General features: G+C 48.4%; 8 non-coding genes across 8 annotated transcripts; all 8 read right to left on the bottom strand.

Annotated features, from left to right (window-relative positions):
* Positions 1 to 5115: 5115 nt before the first annotated feature.
* Positions 5116 to 5187, bottom strand: TRNAP-CGG (transfer RNA proline (anticodon CGG)). Its single transcript has one exon. It is a non-coding gene; the product is annotated as a tRNA-Pro (tRNA).
* Positions 5188 to 5684: 497 nt separating this feature from the next.
* TRNAP-UGG (transfer RNA proline (anticodon UGG)) lies at positions 5685 to 5756 on the bottom strand. Its single transcript has one exon. It is a non-coding gene; the product is annotated as a tRNA-Pro (tRNA).
* A 5987-nt stretch (positions 5757 to 11743) lies between these two features.
* On the bottom strand, positions 11744 to 11815 carry TRNAP-UGG (transfer RNA proline (anticodon UGG)). The gene has a single exon. It is a non-coding gene; the product is annotated as a tRNA-Pro (tRNA).
* A 497-nt stretch (positions 11816 to 12312) lies between these two features.
* On the bottom strand, positions 12313 to 12384 carry TRNAP-CGG (transfer RNA proline (anticodon CGG)). Its single transcript has one exon. It is a non-coding gene; the product is annotated as a tRNA-Pro (tRNA).
* A 588-nt stretch (positions 12385 to 12972) lies between these two features.
* TRNAP-CGG (transfer RNA proline (anticodon CGG)) lies at positions 12973 to 13044 on the bottom strand. Its single transcript has one exon. It is a non-coding gene; the product is annotated as a tRNA-Pro (tRNA).
* A 1065-nt stretch (positions 13045 to 14109) lies between these two features.
* On the bottom strand, positions 14110 to 14181 carry TRNAP-CGG (transfer RNA proline (anticodon CGG)). Its single transcript has one exon. It is a non-coding gene; the product is annotated as a tRNA-Pro (tRNA).
* A 588-nt stretch (positions 14182 to 14769) lies between these two features.
* TRNAP-CGG (transfer RNA proline (anticodon CGG)) lies at positions 14770 to 14841 on the bottom strand. Its single transcript has one exon. It is a non-coding gene; the product is annotated as a tRNA-Pro (tRNA).
* A 1065-nt stretch (positions 14842 to 15906) lies between these two features.
* Positions 15907 to 15978, bottom strand: TRNAP-CGG (transfer RNA proline (anticodon CGG)). Its single transcript has one exon. It is a non-coding gene; the product is annotated as a tRNA-Pro (tRNA).
* Between the last annotated feature and the right edge of the window lie 203 nt (positions 15979 to 16181).

The raw sequence follows: 16181 nt of genomic DNA, 5'->3' as shown, positions 1-16181 counted from the left end.
CAATGGTAGCCCGCCATTCTTGCGCGCCATAAACAGTGGAGGCCTGTTAGCATGATAAGGTCGTACGGGCATCCTTCGTCATCATTAACTGCCAGAAACCTGATTCCGTGTGGATCTATCGGTAACTCCTTTTTCAAAGTCCTTTGCAACACGTCCCAGAAGAAAACCCCCTCCCAACAGTGGATGAAGACATGATCTATGCTTTCCGGTTTTTTACAAATGAGGCAGTGGGTTCCCCACGGCATGTAGAACCCACGTTGTTCCAGGAAAATTTTAACAGATAAGGTACCGGTATGTAATTTAAAGAAGAAAGATTTCGTGGCTGGTTGAACTGGCATCATCTTCACCCTTTTCAAGACGTCTAGGCCTGGGCCTCCACTGTACACGGCTCTGTACATGGGTACAAGCAATACACTATCACACAAATCACGGTATAACTTTTTCCGTTTTGCATTCCACAAATATTCACTTGAAAAACGAACACGCAAAAAAGAAACACTATCAACTATTTCCCGAAAGAACCCACGGACAGATCCTGGCATTATTTCGGTACCTACTACAAACTCGGGAAGTGATCTTGAAAGCCTCATTTGGATCACCGTGCGCAGAAATGGGTCGTTTGTATCTCGAAAGAAGAAGAATCTATTCACCAGTTGACGCAAGAAAAGGTGCGCCAACCCCAGACCACCATCCTTCACGCGTCGGAAGAGATTATCTCGGCTGCATCGCTCCCAGCTCGATGCCCACACGAATACAGCGAACACGCGGTGCAGTTTCTGCACATTAATCCGAGAGCACTGTAGGACCTGCATCACGTACCAGATCTTTGTCACGAGAAACGTGTTGCACGCTGTAGCTCGCGCGAACATGGACAAGTGAACGGCGTTCCATCGGTCGGCTTTTTCTTTTACTTCTTTTGTTCGCTCCTTCCAGTATTCGCTACTGTCCTTGTAGGCATCAAGGGGTGCGCCAAGGTACTTAACTGGCGTCGTGACCCAGGTTACGTTGGAAAAGTGGTCTGGTGTGGACGCCCATTCCCCGTGCCAAACCCCCAAACATTTCTGCCAGTTCACGAAGCTATTAGTGGCATTACCAAACTGTCTGACGATACTCACTGCGTTCAATACACTTTGCGTATCTTTACAACATACAGCCACATCGTCAGCATATGCCAATAACTTCACCTCTGCTGCTTGGAGGCAAAATCCCTTAATGTATTCATTTTCAATGATGGCCTGACATAGCGTTTCTATGTAAACACAAAACAGGAGTGGGCTGAGTGGACAACCCTGGCGAACGGAGCGCTTCACGTTAATGGGGGCCCCCAGCATTTGATTAATTATAAGTCTCGTATAGCAACTCCGGTACGCCATGGTCACCCCCTCAGTGATTATGTGGCCAAAATTAACATGTTGAAGGATGGTGAGCAATATCTCGTGAGAAACACAGTCAAATGCTTTCTCCAAGTCTAGCTGGAGGATCGCAACTGCCTCACACATGGCATCACAACACTCCAGCACACACTTCAACTTATGAATGTTAGTAAAGATGGTTCTTCCGCGAATTCCACACGTCTGGTGTGGGCCGACTACATCCTTAATGACTGACTGCATACGCCGTGCCAACACCTTCATCAATATTTTGTAGTCGCAATTAGTAAGCGCAATGGGTCTGTATGATGAAAGTTGCTTGAGCTTTTCGGTGTCTTCTGTTTTCGGTATTAGTACGGTATGGGACTGGCCAAAGGATGGTGGAAGTATTTTCAGTTCGTATGCTTCGTTGTAAACGGCGGTTAAGATATGAGCTAGGTGGCCTTTAAAAGATTTGTACCAGGCGGCACAAAGACCGTCTGGACCTGGCGACTTGCCAGGATTCAGATCTTCGATGGCCTTCATCACTTCATGTTCTGTTAATGGTCGTTCTAAGGTTTCTTTAACTTCAGACGACAGCTGTGGCATTCGTTGCAAAAATAAATTATTGAAATCGTGCATGTTGACAGGCCTGAATGCAAAAAGTTTTTTGTAATGCTCAAGGAACGCATGCCCTATGTTATTGTTATCGGTTAATACCACCCCTTCATATTCAATGGCCTCAATCTGCTTACGTCTGGAATGTTTTTTTTCTAGTCCCATCGCTCTTTTCGTTGGCGTTTCCCCGCATGTTAGTCTTTCTGCTCTAGCACGCACGAGTGCGCCTCGATAGCGTTCTTCGTCGAACACTTCGAGCTTTTTCTTAACAGCGCGCATATCGTCTTGATAAGCGCCCGGTTGCTTGCATTCCAGCGTCGCCAATTTTGCCAGCAATGTTTTTAAATCCTTTTCACTGGCCTTTTCTTCATAACGCAGTACGCTACTTCTTTCAATTGCTTTCATTTTGATGGTTTGCTTCAACAACTCCCATTCCTCGCCAAACTTTATAGAACTATCCGTTGCAAAAGAATTCAGAGCAGCCACTACCTTTTCATTAAAAGTTTCATCTCGTAGCAGCTCAGAATTCATTTTCCACAGTTCCCAAACGAATTTGTTTCGTTCTTTCTTGCTGCCTACCCTGCATTTTACCAGGCAGTGATCCGAGAATGATATGGCCGTAACTGCATAGCACTGGCATTTTTCTACCAAATCGTATGATAGATAGATCCGGTCTAATCGTGCGTGACTTGTGCCCTGAAAGTGAGTGTACATCACGTCTCGGTCAGCCCGAAAACACTCAGCGACATCTTCTAATTCGAACTCATGTATAATTTGTGCGAGGATATCGCTGCTTTTGTCATAAACTACGCGTCGCGTAGACCTATCCTCAGCATTCAATACGCAGTTGAAATCCCCTACACAGGCTATTGTTTTTTGCACAGAGAAGTGATGCTTTAGGTTCAAAAAGAAAGTTGCCCTCTCTTGCACTGTATTAGGTGCATAAATGCACAACACGCGCCATTTGACATCGCAATAACTGAAATCACAAACGACAAGTCGACCGGAAGTGCACGAGAAGTAACCGTCAATAACCAGTCCTGGAAGCTTCCTCACGAACAACACACATCCCGCCGAAGTCCCTAAGGCGTGGCTCACTACCGTATAGTAGTTGTACGTGAACCTTTGCACCATGCTCCCGGTCTCCTCCTCGCCGTCTACCTTGGTTTCTTGCACGGCTAAAACGTCGAGGTCGTGGTCCACTAGTAGTCTGTAAACCTGACTCTGTTTCTTTTTGGCGGCCAGACCTCGAACGTTTAGCGTGCCGAGGCTAAGCGACGGGTTGGTAGCCATTACTGATTTAAACGGGAGGGGAGAAGGCCCGGAGCATGGTGCTCACCTTAACGTCTAGCTGACCGCTAGACGCCTCCGTGGCCATCCGGTGGCCGTCGTCCGAGTTCGTCTTTGGTCGGCTTCGGGGTGAGCCTGCGGTCAGCCTCCAAGTTCGGCTTAGGCTTGATGGTGGAGCGCCTTCCGGGTAGCGTCTTAGCGGGTGGTGGCTCGGAGTCACCGCCGGCCTTTCCGTCGACTTTCTCCTCGTGCTGCAGGGATCTCTTGACCGGTGCCGAGACGGATTCGACGCGGGCGCTAGCATGGGTCGCGTTGTCGTCCGCCTCTGCCTGCGTTGCATCCGTAGCTCGCTGGTGGCTCTCATTTTCTTGCGGGGCCGTCTGCACGCTCTCGACTGTAGCTGCTGGTTCCTTAGGGGGAGGGATATTATTCCTTCCTGCTTCGGCCTGCTTGGTCGTCGCGCTCGTTTCTGCCGCCACGTTGCTGTTTCCAGCACCCTTGGCCGCTTCCTCCGCCTCGGTCACGTCCATCATATGTTCTGATGCCGACGGCTCGCTCTGCGCCGAGCCCGCGGCTACTGCGTAAGAGCGTACACAGTCCGCGTCGTTGTGTCCAAAAAGCCTGCACCGGGAACAACGGGGAACCTTGCATTCTCGTCGAACGTGGCCAGAGCCCCGGCAGCGTAGGCACTGCATGGGGCGACCTGGGGCTACCACCAGCGCAAGCTCGCCGGCGACGCGGATCTGGTGGGGCAGGTCGTCAACTTTCATTCCGGCTTTCAGCTGCAGCAGCACTGCTCGGGTCGTCGAGCCCTTGTCGGAAACGCCATCCACTCTCCAGCGCTCCCGGGTCACTTCCGTCACTTTGCCGAAGGAGGCCAGCGCGGTCTTGACGTCTTCGTCGTCCACCCCATGCAGAAGCCAGTGGATACGAAGCTTCACCTGTTGTTCCTTGGGGTCGATGACCAGGCAGCGACGCCCCTTCACCTGTAGCTCCTTCAGGGCAGCCAGCTTTTCGGCAGCCTCGGCTGTCTTCATCGTCACCGCCCATACATGGTTGATTTGGTATGCTCCAAGGGCGACGACGCCAGAGAGCATACCAACAGCTTGAAGCGCGTCCCGGAAATCTTCCACACGGAACGGGCGAACACGAGCGTCGCCGTGCAAAAAAACTGTATTTAAAACAATGCGTCCTGTAGGTAGCCGAGGCAAAATAATCTGGAAATCCTTATCTTCCTCCGTCGAAAGCCTGTTGCCGCGGCTAACAGCCGCATATGCCGCTCCATTGGAGCCCATGATCCTACGATCCGTTTAGCTCGGGAGCCGGAAGCAGAATGAATCATACCCCTAGACCAACGAGCCGAACGTTCACAGACAGCGTTTTCGACGGCTTCTAAGGGAGCACAACAAAATCGGAAAGGTGCTTCAGAAAAGCGGAATGTTATTTTCTGTCCACGTCACTGGGTGCTCGTTACAGTTTCCAGTGGGAAATTCGCTGATCACATAAAATATATTGCGATGCATTTGCGCTCTTCTCTGTAGTGATACTTATGCTTGAGGAAAGAATGAATAAGTGGCCTCCTCCGCGATTTCAACCAGTGGTCTCTGCGTACCTTAGCCAGAATCATACCAATGGATTAACGAGTCGAGCTGTCGCAGAGACTGCTTGTGTTGGCTGAAGTGCCTCTGCAAGACATGTGAGGAGATAACTGAGAGAGCAGATTACTATTTTCGTTTCTTCGCGAGTGAGAGCTCGTTGCAGTTTCGAGTAAGGCCTACGCTGTTCAAGTAACGCAAGTTAGGATAATTTAGCGTTAGACTCTGAAGTAATACTGATGCGGAAGGAAAAAGCAAACACTGGGCTCGTCCGGGATTTGAACCCGGGACCTCTCGCACCCGAAGCGAGAATCATACCCCTAGACCAACGAGCCGAACGTTCACAGACAGCGTTTTCGACGGCTTCTAAGGGAGCACAACAAAATCGGACAGGTGCTTCAGAAAAGCGGAATGTTATTTTCTGTCCACGTCACTGGGTGCTCGTTACAGTTTCCAGTGGGAAATTCGCTGATCACATAAAATAAATTGTGATGCATTAGCACTCTTCTCTGTAGTGATACTTATGCTTGAGGAAAGAATGAATAAGTGGCCTCCTCCGCGATTTGAACCAGGGGTCTCTGCGCACCTTAGCCAGAATCATACCAATAGATTAACGAGTCGAGCCATCGCAGAGACTGCTTGTGCTGGCTGAAGTGCCTCTGCAAGAAAAGTGAGGAGATAACTGAGAGAGCAGATTAATATTTTCGTTTCTTCGTGAGTGAGAGCTCGTTGCAGTTTCGAGGAAGGCCTACGCTGTTCAAGTAATGCAAGTTAGGATAATTAAGCGTTAGACTCTGAAGTAATACTGATGCGAAAGGAAAAAGCAAAAATTGGGCTCGTCCGGGAATTGAACCCGGGACCTCTCGCACCCAAAGCGAGAATCATACCCCTAGACCAAGGAGCCGAACGACCACAGACAGCGTTTTCGACGGCTTCTAAGGGAGTGCCATAAAATCGGACAGGTGCTTCCTAAAAGCGGAATGTTATTTTCTGTCCACGTCACTGGGTGCTCGTTAAAGTTTCCAGTGGGAAATTCGCTGATAAAATAAAATATATTGCGATGCATTTGCGCTCTTCTCTGTACTGATACTTATGCTTGAGGAAAGAATGAATAAGTGGCCTCCTCCGCGATTTCAACCAGTGGTCTCTGCGTACCTTAGCCAGAATCATACCAATGGATTAACGAGTCGAGCTGTCGCAGAGACTGCTTGTGTTGGCTGAAGTGCCTCTGCAAGACAAGTGAGGAGATAACTGAGAGAGCAGATTATTATTTTCGTTTGTTCGCGAGTGAGAGCTCGTTGCAGTTTCGAGTAAGGCCTACGCTGTTGAAGTAACGCAAGATAGGATAATTTAGCGTTAGACTCTGAAGTAATACTGATGCGGAAGGAAAAAGCAAAAACTGGGCTCGTCCGGGATTTGAACCCGGGACCTATCGCACCCGAAGCGAGAATCATACCCCTAGACTTTTTTTTTTTTTTTTTTTTCTTTATTGCCAATCCTCGACATGTCACCACAACACACATTCCTTAAATGATATACACAGAAACGAAAGAAAAAGACAAAAAGGAAATAATGAATACAAAAACGGAACAAGAAACAGTAATATACACATTCGTTGCCGTCCGCTACTGTGGCATGACATTGTCGTATTAAAATTCCTTGAGCGCTGTCAGGGGTTCAACCCTCGGCAGCCACTCAGGAACAGGCTGTTGCAACTTCTGCACTTCTACATATTTTTGCATACATTCTCGAAAGTATAAACGCGCCGGTCGGGCATCCGGGTCACAATGGTAGCCCGCCATTCTTGCGCGCCATAAACAGTGGAGGCCTGTTAGCATGATAAGGTCGTACGGGAATCCTTCGTCATCATTAACTGCCAGAAACCTGATTCCGTGTGGATCTATCGGTAACTCCTTTTTCAAAGTCCTTTGCAACACGTCCCAGAAGAAAACCCCCTCCCAACAGTGGATGAAGACATGATCTATGCTTTCCGGTTTTTTACAAATGAGGCAGTGGGTTCCCCACGGCATGTAGAACCCACGTTGTTCCAGGAAAATTTTAACAGATAAGGTACCGGTATGTAATTTAAAGAAGAAAGATTTCGTGGCTGGTTGAACTGGCATCATCTTCACCCTTTTCAAGACGTCTAGGCCTGGGCCTCCACTGTACACGGCTCTGTACATGGGTACAAGCAATACACTATCACACAAATCACGGTATAACTTTTTCCGTTTTGCATTCCACAAATATTCACTTGAAAAACGAACACGCAAAAAAGAAACACTATCAACTATTTCCCGAAAGAACCCACGGACAGATCCTGGCATTATTTCGGTACCTACTACAAACTCGGGAAGTGATCTTGAAAGCCTCATTTGGATCACCGTGCGCAGAAATGGGTCGTTTGTATCTCGAAAGAAGAAGAATCTATTCACCAGTTGACGCAAGAAAAGGTGCGCCAACCCCAGACCACCATCCTTCACGCGTCGGAAGAGATTATCTCGGCTGCATCGCTCCCAGCTCGATGCCCACACGAATACAGCGAACACGCGGTGCAGTTTCTGCACATTAATCCGAGAGCACTGTAGGACCTGCATCACGTACCAGATCTTTGTCACGAGAAACGTGTTGCACGCTGTAGCTCGCGCGAACATGGACAAGTGAACGGCGTTCCATCGGTCGGCTTTTTCTTTTACTTCTTTTGTTCGCTCCTTCCAGTATTCGCTACTGTCCTTGTAGGCATCAAGGGGTGCGCCAAGGTACTTAACTGGCGTCGTGACCCAGGTTACGTTGGAAAAGTGGTCTGGTGTGGACGCCCATTCCCCGTGCCAAAACCCCAAACATTTCTGCCAGTTCACGAAGCTATTAGTGGCATTACCAAACTGTCTGACGATACTCACTGCGTTCAATACACTTTGCGTATCTTTACAACATACAGCCACATCGTCAGCATATGCCAATAACTTCACCTCTGCTGCTTGGAGGCAAAATCCCTTAATGTATTCATTTTCAATGATGGCCTGACATAGCGTTTCTATGTAAACACAAAACAGGAGTGGGCTGAGTGGACAACCCTGGCGAACGGAGCGCTTCACGTTAATGGGGGCCCCCAGCATTTGATTAATTATAAGTCTCGTATAGCAACTCCGGTACGCCATGGTCACCCCCTCAGTGATTATGTGGCCAAAATTAACATGTTGAAGGATGGTGAGCAATATCTCGTGAGAAACACAGTCAAATGCTTTCTCCAAGTCTAGCTGGAGGATCGCAACTGCCTCACACATGGCATCACAACACTCCAGCACACACTTCAACTTATGAATGTTAGTAAAGATGGTTCTTCCGCGAATTCCACACGTCTGGTGTGGGCCGACTACATCCTTAATGACTGACTGCATACGCCGTGCCAACACCTTCATCAATATTTTGTAGTCGCAATTAGTAAGCGCAATGGGTCTGTATGATGAAAGTTGCTTGAGCTTTTCGGTGTCTTCTGTTTTCGGTATTAGTACGGTATGGGACTGGCCAAAGGATGGTGGAAGTATTTTCAGTTCGTATGCTTCGTTGTAAACGGCGGTTAAGATATGAGCTAGGTGGCCTTTAAAAGATTTGTACCAGGCGGCACAAAGACCGTCTGGACCTGGCGACTTGCCAGGATTCAGGTCTTCGATGGCCTTCATCACTTCATGTTCTGTTAATGGTCGTTCTAAGGTTTCTTTAACTTCAGACGACAGCTGTGGCATTCGTTGCAAAAATAAATTATTGAAATCGTGCATGTTGACAGGCCTGAATGCAAAAAGTTTTTTGTAATGCTCAAGGAACGCATGCCCTATGTTATTGTTATCGGTTAATACCACCCCTTCATATTCAATGGCCTCAATCTGCTTACGTCTGGAATGTTTTTTTTCTAGTCCCATCGCTCTTTTCGTTGGCGTTTCCCCGCATGTTAGTCTTTCTGCTCTAGCACGCACGAGTGCGCCTCGATAGCGTTCTTCGTCGAACACTTCGAGCTTTTTCTTAACAGCGCGCATATCGTCTTGATAAGCGCCCGGTTGCTTGCATTCCAGCGTCGCCAATTTTGCCAGCAATGTTTTTAAATCCTTTTCACTGGCCTTTTCTTCATAACGCAGTACGCTACTTCTTTCAATTGCTTTCATTTTGATGGTTTGCTTCAACAACTCCCATTCCTCGCCAAACTTTATAGAACTATCCGTTGCAAAAGAATTCAGAGCAGCCACTACCTTTTCATTAAAAGTTTCATCTCGTAGCAGCTCAGAATTCATTTTCCACAGTTCCCAAACGAATTTGTTTCGTTCTTTCTTGCTGCCTACCCTGCATTTTACCAGGCAGTGATCCGAGAATGATATGGCCGTAACTGCATAGCACTGGCATTTTTCTACCAAATCGTATGATAGATAGATCCGGTCTAATCGTGCGTGACTTGTGCCCTGAAAGTGAGTGTACATCACGTCTCGGTCAGCCCGAAAACACTCAGCGACATCTTCTAATTCGAACTCATGTATAATTTGTGCGAGGATATCGCTGCTTTTGTCATAAACTACGCGTCGCGTAGACCTATCCTCAGCATTCAATACGCAGTTGAAATCCCCTACACAGGCTATTGTTTTTTGCACAGAGAAGTGATGCTTTAGGTTCAAAAAGAAAGTTGCCCTCTCTTGCACTGTATTAGGTGCATAAATGCACAACACGCGCCATTTGACATCGCAATAACTGAAATCACAAACGACAAGTCGACCGGAAGTGCACGAGAAGTAACCGTCAATAACCAGTCCTGGAAGCTTCCTCACGAACAACACACATCCCGCCGAAGTCCCTAAGGCGTGGCTCACTACCGTATAGTAGTTGTACGTGAACCTTTGCACCATGCTCCCGGTCTCCTCCTCGCCGTCTACCTTGGTTTCTTGCACGGCTAAAACGTCGAGGTCGTGGTCCACTAGTAGTCTGTAAACCTGACTCTGTTTCTTTTTGGCGGCCAGACCTCGAACGTTTAGCGTGCCGAGGCTAAGCGACGGGTTGGTAGCCATTACTGATTTAAACGGGAGGGGAGAAGGCCCGGAGCATGGTGCTCACCTTAACGTCTAGCTGACCGCTAGACGCCTCCGTGGCCATCCGGTGGCCGTCGTCCGAGTTCGTCTTTGGTCGGCTTCGGGGTGAGCCTGCGGTCAGCCTCCAAGTTCGGCTTAGGCTTGATGGTGGAGCGCCTTCCGGGTAGCGTCTTAGCGGGTGGTGGCTCGGAGTCACCGCCGGCCTTTCCGTCGACTTTCTCCTCGTGCTGCAGGGATCTCTTGACCGGTGCCGAGACGGATTCGACGCGGGCGCTAGCATGGGTCGCGTTGTCGTCCGCCTCTGCCTGCGTTGCATCCGTAGCTCGCTGGTGGCTCTCATTTTCTTGCGGGGCCGTCTGCACGCTCTCGACTGTAGCTGCTGGTTCCTTAGGGGGAGGGATATTATTCCTTCCTGCTTCGGCCTGCTTGGTCGTCGCGCTCGTTTCTGCCGCCACGTTGCTGTTTCCAGCACCCTTGGCCGCTTCCTCCGCCTCGGTCACGTCCATCATATGTTCTGATGCCGACGGCTCGCTCTGCGCCGAGCCCGCGGCTACTGCGTAAGAGCGTACACAGTCCGCGTCGTTGTGTCCAAAAAGCCTGCACCGGGAACAACGGGGAACCTTGCATTCTCGTCGAACGTGGCCAGAGCCCCGGCAGCGTAGGCACTGCATGGGGCGACCTGGGGCTACCACCAGCGCAAGCTCGCCGGCGACGCGGATCTGGTGGGGCAGGTCGTCAACTTTCATTCCGGCTTTCAGCTGCAGCAGCACTGCTCGGGTCGTCGAGCCCTTGTCGGAAACGCCATCCACTCGCCAGCGCTCCCGGGTCACTTCCGTCACTTTGCCGAAGGAGGCCAGCGCGGTCTTGACGTCTTCGTCGTCCACCCCATGCAGAAGCCAGTGGATACGAAGCTTCACCTGTTGTTCCTTGGGGTCGATGACCAGGCAGCGACGCCCCTTCACCTGTAGCTCCTTCAGGGCAGCCAGCTTTTCGGCAGCCTCGGCTGTCTTCATCGTCACCGCCCATACATGGTTGATTTGGTATGCTCCAAGGGCGACGACGCCAGAGAGCATACCAACAGCTTGAAGCGCGTCCCGGAAATCTTCCACACGGAACGGGCGAACACGAGCGTCGCCGTGCAAAAAAACTGTATTTAAAACAATGCGTCCTGTAGGTAGCCGAGGCAAAATAATCTGGAAATCCTTATCTTCCTCCGTCGAAAGCCTGTTGCCGCGGCTAACAGCCGCATATGCCGCTCCATTGGAGCCCATGATCCTACGATCCGTTTAGCTCGGGAGCCGGAAGCAGAATCCCTAGACCAACGAGCCGAACGCTCACAGAGAGCGTTTTCGACGGCTTCTAAGGGAGCACAACAAAATCGGACAGGTGCTTCAGAAAAGCGGAATGTTATTTTCTGTCCACGTCACTGGGTTCTCGTTACAGTTTCCAGTGGGAAATTCGCTGATTACATAAAATAAATTGCGATGCATTAGCACTCTTCTCTGTAGTGATACTTATGCTTGAGGAAAGAATGAATACGTGGCCTCCTCCGCGATTTGAACCAGGGGTCTCTGCGTACCTTAGCCAGAATCATACCAATAGATTAACGAGTCGAGCCATCGCAGAGACTGCTTGTGCTGGCTGAAGTGCCTCTCCAAGAAAAGTGAGGAGATAACTGAGAGAGCAGTATAATATTTTCGTTTCTTCGTGAGTGAGAGCTCGTTGTAGTTTCGAGGAAGGCCTACGCTGTTCAAGTAATGCAAGTTAGGATAATTAAGCGCTAGACTCTGAAGTAATACTGTTGCGAAAGGAAAAAGCAAAAATTGGGCTCGTCCGGGATTTGAACCCGGGACCCCTCGCACCCAAAGCGAGAATCATACCCCTAGACCAAGGAGCCGAACGATCGCAGACAGCGTTTTCGACGGCTTCTAAGGGAGTGCCATAAAATCGGACAGGTGCTTCCTAAAAGCGGAATGTTATTTTCTGTCCACGTCACTAGGTGCTCGTTAAAGTTTCCAGTGGGAAATTCACTGATAAAATAAAATATATTGCGATGCATTTGCGCTCTTCCCTGTAGTGATACTTATGCTTGAGGAAAGAATGAATAAGTGGCCTCCTCCGCGATTTGAACCAGGGGTCTATGCGTACCTTAGCCAGAATCATACCAATAGATTAACGAGTCGAGCTGTCGCAGAGACGGCTTGTGTTGGCTGAAGTGCCTCTGCAAGACAAGTGAGGAGATAACTGAGAGAGCAGATTATTATTTTCGTTTCTTCGCGAGTGAGAGCTCGTTGCAGTTTCGAGTAAGGCCTACGCTGTTCAAGTAACGCAAGATAGGATAATTTAGCGTTAGACTCTGAAGTAATACTGATGCGGAAGGAAAAAGCAAAAACTGGGCTCGTCCGGGATTTGAACCCGGGACCTCTCGCACCCGAAGCGAGAATCATACCCCTAGACCAACGAGCCGAATTTTTTTTCTTTATTGCATGGAAATAATGGTAGTGTCAAATCAATGCAGTTACATTAAGACCAACGAGCCGAACGTTCACAGACAGCCGAACGTTCACAGACAGCGTTTTCGACGGCTTCTAAGGGAGTGCCATAAAATCGGACAGGTGCTTCCTAAAAGCGGAATGTTATTTTCTGTCCACGTCACTGGGTGCTCGTTAAAGTTTCCAGTGGGAAATTCGCTGATCAAATAAAATATATTGCGATACATTTGCACTCTTATCTGTAGTGATACTTATGCTTGAGGAAAGAATGAATAAGTGGCCTCCTCCGCGATTTCAACCAGTGGTCTCTGCGTACCTAAGCCAGAATCATACCAATAGATTAACGAGTCGAGCTATCGCAGAGACTGCTTGTGGTGACTGACGTGCCTCTGCAAGACAAGTGAGGAGATAACTGAGAGAGCAGATTAATATTTCCGTTTCTTCGTGAGTGAGAGCTCGTTGCAGTTTCGAGGAAGGCCTACGCTGTTCAAGTAATGCAAAATTGGATAATTAAGCGTTAGACTCTGAAGTAATACTGATGCGGAAAGAAAAAGCAAAAACTGGGCTCGTCCGGGATTTGAACCCGGGACCTCTCGCACCCGAAGCGAGAATCATACCCCTAGACCAACGAGCCGAACGCTCACAGAGAGCGTTTTCGACGGCTTCTAATGGAGCACAACAAAATCGGACAGGTGCTTCAGAAAAGCGGAAGGTTATTTTCTGTCCACGTCACTGGGTTCTCGTTACGGTTTCCAGTGGGAAATTCGCTGATTACATAAAATAAATTGCGATGCATTTGCACTCTTCTCTGTAGTGATACTTATGCTTGAGGAAAGAATGAATAAGTGGCCTCCTCCGCGATTTGAACCAGGGGTTCTGCGTACCTTAGCCAGAATCATACCAATAGATTAACGAGTCGAGCCATCGCAGAGACTGCTTGTGCTGGCTGAAGTGCCTCTGCAAGAAAAGTGAGGAGATAACTGAGAGAGCAGATTAATATTTTCGTTTCTTCGTGAGTGAGAGCTCGTTGCAGTTTCTAGGAAGGCCTACGCTGTTCAAGTAATGCAAGTTAGGATAATTAAGCGTTAGACTCTGAAGTAATACTGATGCGAAAGGAAAAAGCAAAAATTGGGCTCGTCCGGGATTTGAACCTGGGACCTCTCGCACCCAAAGCGAGAATCATACCCCTAGACCAAGGAGCCGAACGATCGCAGACAGCGTTTTCGACGGCTTCTAAGGGAGTGCCATAAAATCGGACAGGTGCTTCCTAAAAGCGGAATTTTATTTTCTGTCCACGTCACTGGGTGCTCGTTAAAGTTTCCAGTGGGAAATTCGCTGATAAAATAAAATATATTGCGATGCATTTGCGCTCTTCTCTGTACTGATACTTATGCTTGAGGAAAGAATGAATAAGTGGCCTCCTCCGCGATTTCAACCAGTGGTCTCTGCGTACCTTAGCCAGAATCATACCAATGGATTAACGAGTCGAGCTGTCGCAGAGACTGCTTGTGTTGGCTGAAGTGCCTCTGCAAGACAAGTGAGGAGATAACTGAGAGAGCAGATTATTATTTTCGTTTGTTCGCGAGTGAGAGCTCGTTGCAGTTTCGAGTAAGGCCTACGCTGTTGAAGTAACGCAAGATAGGATAATTTAGCGTTAGACTCTGAAGTAATACTGATGCGGAAGGAAAAAGCAAAAACTGGGCTCGTCCGGGATTTGAACCCGGGACCTATCGCACCCGAAGCGAGAATCATACCCCTAGACCAACGAGCCGAATTTTTTTTCTTTATTGCATGGAAATAATGGTAGTGTCAAATCAATGCAGTTACATTAAGACCAACGAGCCGAACGTTCACAGACAGCCGAACGTTCACAGACAGCGTTTTCGACGGCTTCTAAGGGAGTGCCATAAAATCGGACAGGTGCTTCCTAAAAGCGGAATGTTATTTTCTGTCCACGTCACTGGGTGCTCGTTAAAGTTTCCAGTGGGAAATTCGCTGATCAAATAAAATATATTGCGATACATTTGCACTCTTATCTGTAGTGATACTTATGCTTGAGGAAAGAATGAATAAGTGGCCTCCTCCGCGATTTCAACCAGTGGTCTCTGCGTACCTTAGCCAGAATCATACCAATAGATTAACGAGTCGAGCTATCGCAGAGACTGCTTGTGGTGACTGACGTGCCTCTGCAAGACAAGTGAGGAGATAACTGAGAGAGCAGATTAATATTTCCGTTTCTTCGTGAGTGAGAGCTCGTTGCAGTTTCGAGGAAGGCCTACGCTGTTCAAGTAATGCAAAATTGGATAATTAAGCGTTAGACTCTGAAGTAATACTGATGCGGAAAGAAAAAGCAAAAACTGGGCTCGTCCGGGATTTGAACCCGGGACCTCTCGCACCCGAAGCGAGAATCATACCCCTAGACCAACGAGCCGAACGCTCACAGAGAGCGTTTTCGACGGCTTCTAATGGAGCACAACAAAATCGGACAGGTGCTTCAGAAAAGCGGAAGGTTATTTTCTGTCCACGTCACTGGGTTCTCGTTACGGTTTCCAGTGGGAAATTCGCTGATTACATAAAATAAATTGCGATGCATTTGCACTCTTCTCTGTAGTGATACTTATGCTTGAGGAAAGAATGAATAAGTGGCCTCCTCCGCGATTTGAACCAGGGGTTCTGCGTACCTTAGCCAGAATCATACCAATAGATTAACGAGTCGAGCCATCGCAGAGACTGCTTGTGCTGGCTGAAGTGCCTCTGCAAGAAAAGTGAGGAGATAACTGAGAGAGCAGATTAATATTTTCGTTTCTTCGTGAGTGAGAGCTCATTGCAGTTTCTAGGAAGGCCTACGCTGTTCAAGTAATGCAAGTTAGGATAATTAAGCGTTAGACTCTGAAGTAATACTGATGCGAAAGGAAAAAGCAAAAATTGGGCTCGTCCGGGATTTGAACCTGGGACCTCTCGCACCCAAAGCGAGAATCATACCCCTAGACCAAGGAGCCGAACGATCTCAGACAGCGTTTTCGACGGCTTCTAAGGGAGTGCCATAAAATCGGACAGGTGCTTCCTAAAAGCGGAATTTTATTTTCTGTCCACGTCACTGGGTGCTCGTTAAAGTTTCCAGTGGGAAATTCGCTGATAAAATAAAATATATTGCGATGCATTTGCGCTCTTCTCTGTACTGATACTTATGCTTGAGGAAAGAATGAATAAGTGGCCTCCTCCGCGATTTCAACCAGTGGTCTCTGCGTACCTTAGCCAGAATCATACCAATGGATTAACGAGTCGAGCTGTCGCAGAGACTGCTTGTGTTGGCTGAAGTGCCTCTGCAAGACAAGTGAGGAGATAACTGAGAGAGCAGATTATTATTTTCGTTTGTTCGCGAGTGAGAGCTCGTTGCAGTTTCGAGTAAGGCCTACGCTGTTGAAGTAACGCAAGATAGGATAATTTAGCGTTAGACTCTGAAGTAATACTGATGCGGAAGGAAAAAGCAAAAACTGGGCTCGTCCGGGATTTGAACCCGGGACCTATCGCACCCGAAGCGAGAATCATACCCCTAGACCAACGGGCCGAATTTTTTTTCTTTATTGCATGGAAATAATGGTAGTGTCAAATCAATGCAGTTACATTAAGACCAACGAGCCGAACGTTCACAGACAGCCGAACGTTCACAGGCAGCGTTTTCGACGGCTTCTAAGGGAGTGCCATAAAATCGGACAGGTGCTTCCTAAAAGCGGAATGTTATTTTCTGTCCACGTCACTGGGTGCTCGTTA

Source organism: Dermacentor andersoni, chromosome 7, assembly GCF_023375885.2.
Source record: "Dermacentor andersoni chromosome 7, qqDerAnde1_hic_scaffold, whole genome shotgun sequence".
Taxonomy (NCBI): Eukaryota; Metazoa; Arthropoda; class Arachnida; order Ixodida; family Ixodidae; genus Dermacentor; species Dermacentor andersoni.
Note: the sequence above shows the minus strand (reverse complement) of the source record. Positions and strands in the feature narration are given on the sequence as shown.